Source organism: Triticum aestivum, chromosome 6B, assembly GCF_018294505.1.
Source record: "Triticum aestivum cultivar Chinese Spring chromosome 6B, IWGSC CS RefSeq v2.1, whole genome shotgun sequence".
In the NCBI taxonomy this organism is placed as follows: domain Eukaryota; kingdom Viridiplantae; phylum Streptophyta; class Magnoliopsida; order Poales; family Poaceae; genus Triticum; species Triticum aestivum.
The window spans coordinates 432,400,921-432,408,912 of record NC_057810.1 but is presented as its reverse complement, the minus strand read 5'-3'; the positions used below and the strand labels follow the sequence as shown (position 1 = coordinate 432,408,912).

Here is a 7,992-nt window from a genome sequence, read left to right as displayed (position 1 = left end):
GGTCGCCCCGGTGCCCTGCCGCCTCGCCGGACTCCACCACCATACACGTCGCCGGCGCCGCCCCGCCACCTCACTCCGGCGCCGCCGCACCCCGTACCTCACCATTGCGTCCCCGCGCCGTCCCCTTGCCTCCTCCGCTGGATCCCGTGTCCCCGCGCCTCCCCGTCGTCGCCGGAGCTCGCCGGAGTTCCTCTCCGGCCGGATTCAAAAAAGGTGGACCAGATCCACCACTCCCTCCATCCAAACGCGCGCCCTTGTACCCGGATCGCTTCGTCCCGGATCCCCTCGTCCCGTTTCCCCGAGGTCCAAATTTTCACCAAGTCCCTAGATCTACTACATTTTGTGCACTTGTTCATCATGCCATAACTTCTTGCCTATAGCCCCGTTTTGTGCGTGTGATATATCAAAATGTTCATTGTGAGATGCTCTTCATTTCATTCCATTATGACATGCTTATTTGAATCCATCTTGATGCCCTTATCATCATTGCAGAAGTGCTATATGATGTTAACCGCTGTCTGTTAACAGAACTTGGTGATTTATCTTTTTCATTGCATTTTATGTGTGCACCCTATGAGCTTGATGTCTACATGAGTTTTGAGCTACATCATGCCATGTTCACAGAGGTGCAATCCATGTATTTTTGTGTGCCTTGTGGTTAGTGCATCAAGCTTGTGAAGTGGGTTACTTGTTGTTACTGTTTTGCTAGGCTGAATCTGTTATATCATGATGCTATGTAAACCTGCTGCTACAAGTCATTCTATGCTAAATCTGGAGATGTTCACTAAGTATGTTTTGTTATACATGTCATGGTATATAAATTCCTGCCCTTGGTTGCATTTATAGTCTGTTGTAGCTTGTTGTAATCTTGCTCTCAATTTGCTAAATAATGTTGCTGTCAGTCTGTTAACATTAAGTTTAGTTTTGTCATGAGTTTTGCTAGTGATCCATGCACCCTATGACTATGTTATTGCCATTTTAGCTCTATATATGTGTCTTCTTACTGTTGGTTACCTTGTCATGCCATGTATTGCTCTGTGGTGAGTTGTACAAGCTCACCAACATCCTACTTATCATTGTTCCTGCCATGTCTGAATCTGTCATATCATTTGTCATGTTTGCATGGATGCTACCATCTTTTCTGTTGATCTTTGGAATTAGTTCAGTAAGGGGGTTTTATTCTTTGTCTTTTTTATTAGCATGCCATGCCTTTTTTTGCCATGTTAAGTTCCTGTAGCATGTTATTTGATAGCTCTAAACATTGCAACCTGATGTTATTTCTGCCATGCACAGTGATTTTTGCTAAGTCTGTGAAACTGTTATTATTTGCAATCTTGCCATGTCCTTGTGAGCATGTTATAGTGTTTTCTGGAGATAGCTCAGTGTTCATGTTTTGTTAAGCTTCATTTGTTGATCACGTCCATGCCATTCGTTTTCATGTTGAGGTGCTGTAGCATGCTGTTTTGATGCTTCATAGATGCCCAATTACTGTTTTGGACAGCTTGTCCTTTAAAATTGTTTCATGTGTATGTGTTGAACCGTTGCTCCGTTTGGAGTGTGCTCTAAATGAAACTTGCTTAGAATTGAATGTAGTTTCATATTATCATGTTGCATCCTTGTTTTGAGGTGTTTGATTGATGTTTGGGTGCATTTTGCATCAATGCCATGTTTAACTTGTTTTGCTCATATCTTCTAGGTCGTAGCTCCAAACTAAATGAACTTTATATGAAACTTGACTAGAATTTCGTGTGGATCATCTTGGTGCATCTTAACTTGCTGTTTAACAACTTGAAGATAAAGTTTATTTAGATCTGTACCAATTTCGAAATTTGCATATGAGGACTTACCGGAATTGTTACATGTTGTTCCGGCCTCATTTAAACTTGCTTTGATGTGTTGCTCTTGTATGCATCATTTCTTGCCATGAGTAGCTTCATGTAGCCTTTGTCATGCATCATGCTTGGTTGAGCATCTTGTCATGTTTATGTGTTGTGTGTTTACCTTGTTGTTTGCTTCTTTCCAGTTGTGCTCCTTCTCGTTAGTTCCTGTTTTGTTGCGATTGTGAGGATTCGTTCGTCTATGCTTGGTTCGTCTTCATGGCTTCATCTTCTTCATGGACTCGTTCTTCTTCCTAGCGGGATTTCAGGCAAGATGATCATTACCCTGGATCTCACTACTATCATTGCTATGCTAGTTGCTTTGTTCTATTGCTTGCCGCGCTACCTATCACTTGTTTTCCAAGCCTCCCAATTTGCCATGTTAGCTTCTAACCTTTTTTCACCCTTCCTAGCAAACCGTTGCTTGGCTATGTTACTGCTTTTGCTCAGCCCCTCTTATAGTGTTGTTAGTTGCAGGTGAAGTTGAAGATTGCTCCATGATGGACAGGATTATGTTGGGATATCACAATATCTCTTATTTAATTAATGCACCTATATACTTGGTAAAGGGTGGAAGGCTCGGCCTTATGCCTGGTGTTTTGTTCCACTCTTGCCGCCCTAGTTTCTGTCATATCGGTGTTATGTTCCTTGATTTTGTGTTCCTTACGTGGTTGGGTGATTTATGGGACCCCCTTGACAGTTCGCTTTGAATAAAACTCCTCCAGCAAGGCCCAAACTTGGTTTTACCATTTGCCTACCTAAGCCTTTTCCCCTTGGGCTTCCGGAGCCCGAGGGTCATCTTTATTTACCCGCCCCCCGGGCCAGTGCTCCTCTGAGTGTTGGTCCAAACTAGAGCCCTTTGCAGCGCCCCCTCAAGGAAACTTGAGGTCTGGTTTTAGTTGTACGGATTGCTCATTCGGTGTGCCCTGAGAATGAGATATGTGCAGCTCCTATCAGGATCTGTCGGCACATTCGGGCTGCTTTGCTGGTCTTGTTTTACCATTGTCGAAATGTCTTGTAAACCGGGATTCCGAGACTGATTGGGTCTTCCTGGGAGAAGGAATATCCTTTGTTGACCGTGAGAGCTTGTGATGGGATAAGTTGGGACACCCCTGCAGGGTATAAACTTTCAAGAGCCGTGCCCGCGGTTATGTGGCAGACGGGAATTTGTTAATACCCGGTTGTAGAGAACTTGACACTTGACTTAATTAAAATGCATCAACCGCGTGTGTAGCCGTGATGGTCTCTTTTCGGCGGAGTCCGGGAAGTGAACACGGTTTTGGGTTATGTTTGACGTAAGTAGGAGTTCAGGATCACTTCTTGATCATTGCTAGCTTCATGACCGTTCCGTTGCTTCTCTTCTCGCTCTTATTTGCGTATGTTAGCCACCATATCATGCTTAGTCGCTGCTGCAACCTCACCACTTATCCATTCCTTTACCCATTAAGCTTTGCTAGTCTTGATACCCATGGTAATGGGATTGCTGAGTCCTCGTGGCTCACAGATTACTACAACAACAGTTGCAGGTGCAGGTTATGCGATGATCATGACGCGATTGCGATGTTTACTTGTTTGGAGTTCTTCTTCTGCTTCTTCTTCGATCAGGGGATAGGTTCCAGGTCAGCAGTCTGGGCTAGCAGGGTGGATGTCGTTTGAGTTTCTGTTTGTGTTTCATCCGTAGTCGGATGATGCTCTTGTGTATGATGTTGTTGTATTCGTGTGGCATTGTATGCCTCTTGTATGTATCCCCAACTATTATGTAATGGTCCGATGTAATGATATCCACCTTGCAAAAGCGTCTCCAATATGCGATTCTATCCTTAGTGGGACCTTTGAGTTCCTTTAGGATAGGGTCGCATATTGGGCGTGACAGCCCCCGCCTTGTACCGTGAGTGGACGTAGCACGCAATCTACACCAATAAAGCACCAAAAACAACATCAATCCCCTGTGTCACAGTCTCACAGACAGCCAAACCCTCTTAATCCTAAAAGCAAAAAAGACGTCAGCACCACCGAGGAGGAGGACGCACCGAGATGAAGGTGAACTTTTGGGGCGGCGTGCCAACGCCGATCTCCCTAAAGTACTGTCCGTTCATGTAGTTCTTGAGCAACACGATGTCGCCCTCCTCCTCAGAGCAGAGGGTGCCAGCTACGCCGCCGCCGAGGAGGAGGTGCTGCTGTGCCTCCTCGCCACCGGAGAGGCGCGTGGCGACGTGGCTGTACTAATTGATGGGGCGCTTCTTGAGCGCGTTCCGCATCAGGCCCTCGGCCTCGGACGTTAGGAGGAGGGTTTGCAGCAGCACGACCGCGAGGAGCGCCAGGTCGATGCCTCTGCAGGTACCCATAGTCGCGATCTACAAAAAATCGCAGGGATTAACCGAACCATAAGAGGAATTTCAGAAAGTGGAGGTAAATCCTAGTGGAGAAAGTAGCAGAGCAGGTTGCGGGTCCATGAGAAGAGAAGCAGCAAAGAGGGAGGGGGAGAGCTCACCAAAAACCGAAGAGGATCCCGCCGGCCGAGCTCACGGTCTCTCTGCAGGAAGATGGGGACGAGGAGACGGCGAGGAGATGGGGACGAGGAGATGGGGCGAGGAGGTGGATATGGCAAGGAGATGGGGACTAGGAGATGGGGCGAGGAGGTGGAGACAACGAGGAGATGGGGACGAGGAGATGGGGCGAGGAGGTGGAGACGGCGAGGGTTGGCAGCGAGGGTCGGGCGGAGGCGAGGAGATGGGATATGGGGGATCGAGAGGGGACGGGGAGAGAGTGGGTGGGGGTGGCGGCGGGGTTGCCTCGATCTGATCTGGGGGTCGAGGGAAGGGTGGGTGGGTGAGTTAGGGTTTTTGTTCTCGGGAGAAGCTCCACCGTTGGATGGGTGCGTGATGGATGGCTCAGATTGCATTAAATTTGGTGATCCGCGTGAAGGCGGTTCCTCGCGTCTCATTGGTCCGACCACTCTGAATTTTTTTAAAACATAAGAATGGCGTAGTTTGTCAAAATGATCTCGTATTTTGCATAAGTGTGCATATTGTAATGACAAACAATGTTGCCCAATAGAGCTTTCATTTTCTTTTCACAAAAAATTCATTTGCCATTTTTCGAGTGCATAAAAAGGTTTTTTTATGAAGAACCTACCAAATACTTACCATTTTTCGAGTGCATAGTTTGTTTAAATGCTATAATATGGTACACAAGGGTGCATCTTGGAATGGCAAACAATGTTGTCTAAGGAAGTTTTCATTTTCTTTGGACGGAAATTTTATTTTCCATTTTTCGAGTGCCCAAAATGAGTTTTTTTTGTGAAGAACCTAGCAAATAATTGTTGCAAAATTGGACCAAAACAATTTTCTAAAATATTAGGCCATATTTAATGCACAATTGACCAGATGGTTGGGTGTCAAAAGATTTTATCCACCTCTCGTGAAAAAGACAAATTTCTACCGATTCAGTTGGAAGCGGGTCAAATTTGAACTACAGCAGCCTCATAGTTTGCTCTTTATTTTTCCAAAAAATCATTTTTAGTTACAAAAGTATCTATTTAATAAGAGAAACACCAAAAGTTTTCCAAGATTCAACCACTAGCTAGAAACGGTCATGCCCGCCGTTTTGACCGCATTTTGAAACGGGCATAAAAAAATGGAAAACCTTCGCATTGTGTCATTATATGTGACCAAGTTACCAGGAAAAATAATAAACTTGTAATACGGTAATTCTTTTAAAAAAGTGTTCTCAGAAACGAGCTACCATGTGTGGAGATAAATGGCTTTCCAGCCGAATGATCAATCTTATGGCCACATTCATGGCATAGTTTGTTCAAATGATCTCATATTATGCACAAGGGTGCATATTGGAATGGCAAACAATGTTGCTTAAGGAAGTTTTCATTTTCTTTGGACGAAAAAATCATTTTCCATTTTTTGAGTGCCCAAAATGAGGTTTTTTGTGAAGAACCTACCAAAGAATTGTTGCAAAATTGGACCAAATCATTTTTATAAAATACTAGGCCATATTTAATGCACAATTGACCAAATGGTTGGGGTCAAAAGTTTTGATCCACCTCTGGTGAAAAAGACAAATTTCCGTTGTTTCAGTTGGAAGGGGGTGATATTTGAACTGCGGCTGCGTCATAGTTTGCTATTTATTTTTTACAAAAATCATTTCTAGGTAAAAAAGTATCTATTTAATCAGAGAAACACCAAAAAAATCCAAGATTCAACCACTAGCTAGGAACGACCATTCCCGCCGTTTTGACCGCATTTTGAAACGGGCATAAAAAATTTAAAAAAATCAAAAAATTGGAAAATATTCGCATTGTGTCATTATATGTGACCAAGTTACCAGGAAAAATAATAAACTTGTAATATGACAATTCTTTTAAAAAAAGTGTTCTCAGAAACGAGCTATCATGTGTGGAGATCAATGGCTTTCAAGCCAAATGATCAATCTTATGACCACATTCATGGCATAGTTTGTTCAAATGATCTCATATTGTGCACAAGGGTGCATATTGGAATGGCAAACAATGTTTCCTTAGGAAGTTTTCATTTTCTTTGGATGAAAAATTCATTTTCCATTTTCCTGAGTGCCCAAAATGAGTCTTTTTTGTGAAGGACCTACCATATATTTGTTGTAAAATTGGACCAAATCAATTTTCTAAAATAGTAGGCCAAATTTAATGCACAATTGACCAAATGGTTGGGTTCCAAAAGCCTTGATCCATCTCTGGCAAAAAAGACAAATTTGCGCCAATTCAGTAGGAAGCGGGTCAAATTTGAACTGCAGCTGCCTTATAGTTTGCTCTTTATTTTTTCCAAAAATCATTTATAGGTACATAAGTATCTATTTAATTAGAGAAACATCAAAAACCACTAGCTAGGAACGGTCAAGCCTGTCATTTTGACCGCATTTTGAAACGGGCATAAAATATTAAAAAACAAAAAATTGGAAAACCTTCGCATTGTGTCATTATATGTGACCAAGTTGCAAGTAAAAATAATAAACTTGTAATACCGTAATTATTTTAAAAAAGTGTTCTCAGAAATGAGTTATCATGCATGAAGATTCATGGCTTTCAAGCCAAATAATCAATCTTATGGCCACATTCATGGCATAGTTTGTTCAAATGATCTCATATTATGCACAAGGGTGCATCTTGGAATTCCAAACAATGTTGCCTAAGGGAGTTTTCATTTTTTTGCATGGAAATTCCAATTTCCTTTTTGTGCCCGGAATGAGTTTTTTTGTGAAAAACCTACCATATATTTGTTGCAAAATTGGACCAAATCAATTTTATAAAATATTAGGCCATATTTAATGCACAATTGACCAAATTTTTGGGTGTCAAGAGCCTTGATCCACCTCTGGTGAAAATGACAAATTTCTGCCGATTCAGTAGGAAGCGATTCAAATTTGAACTGCAGGTGCCTCATAGTTTGCTCTTTATTTTTCCAAAAATCTTTTATAGGTACATAAGTATCTATTTAATAAGAGAAACATCAAAAGTTTTTCCAAGATTCAACCACTAGCTTGGAACGGTCAAGCCCACCATTTTGACCGCATTCTAAAATGGGCATAAGAAATCCATGGCATAGTTTGTTCAAATGATCTCATATAGTGCACAAGGGTGCATCTTGCAATGACGAACAATCTTTCCTAAGGGAGTTTTTATTTTCTTTGGACAAAAAATCAATTTTCCATTTCCCCCGAGCCCTACCCGAGGAGGGCGCCGGGCACGCCTTCCTATGCGAGGAAGGGAGGCGCCCCAACTATGGGCGCGGATCCCGAGGTGGTGCCGCCGGAGACGCCGCTCTCTTGAGGCCCCAGGTGGAGTAGCTGCTTCTTCTTCTTGGGGATGGCCTCAGGAGGGTACAGGGTGCCTTCGTGGTCGGGGTCTTCGATTGCTGCAGCTTGGAAGGCGCGCTCAAGGGAGCACATCGCATCTCTTTCTTCGCAGGGGATCGTGATGACTCCTCGGCTTCCTGGCATCTTGGGGACGTTGTAGCCGTGGTGGGTCACTGCCATAAATTTGGCCAATGTTGGATACCCAGGATGGCGTTGTACGGCAGACAGATGTGGGCGATGTCAAAGTCAATGAGCTCGGTGCGGCAGTTGTTAC

At 43.5% G+C, this 7,992-nt stretch overlaps 1 pseudogene; it reads right to left on the bottom strand.

Moving 5' to 3' along the window:
• LOC123139245 (U-box domain-containing protein 16-like) overlaps positions 1 to 4,222 on the bottom strand; it is a 10,931-nt pseudogene extending 6,709 nt beyond the window's left edge.
• Positions 4,223 to 7,992: the final 3,770 nt, after the last annotated feature.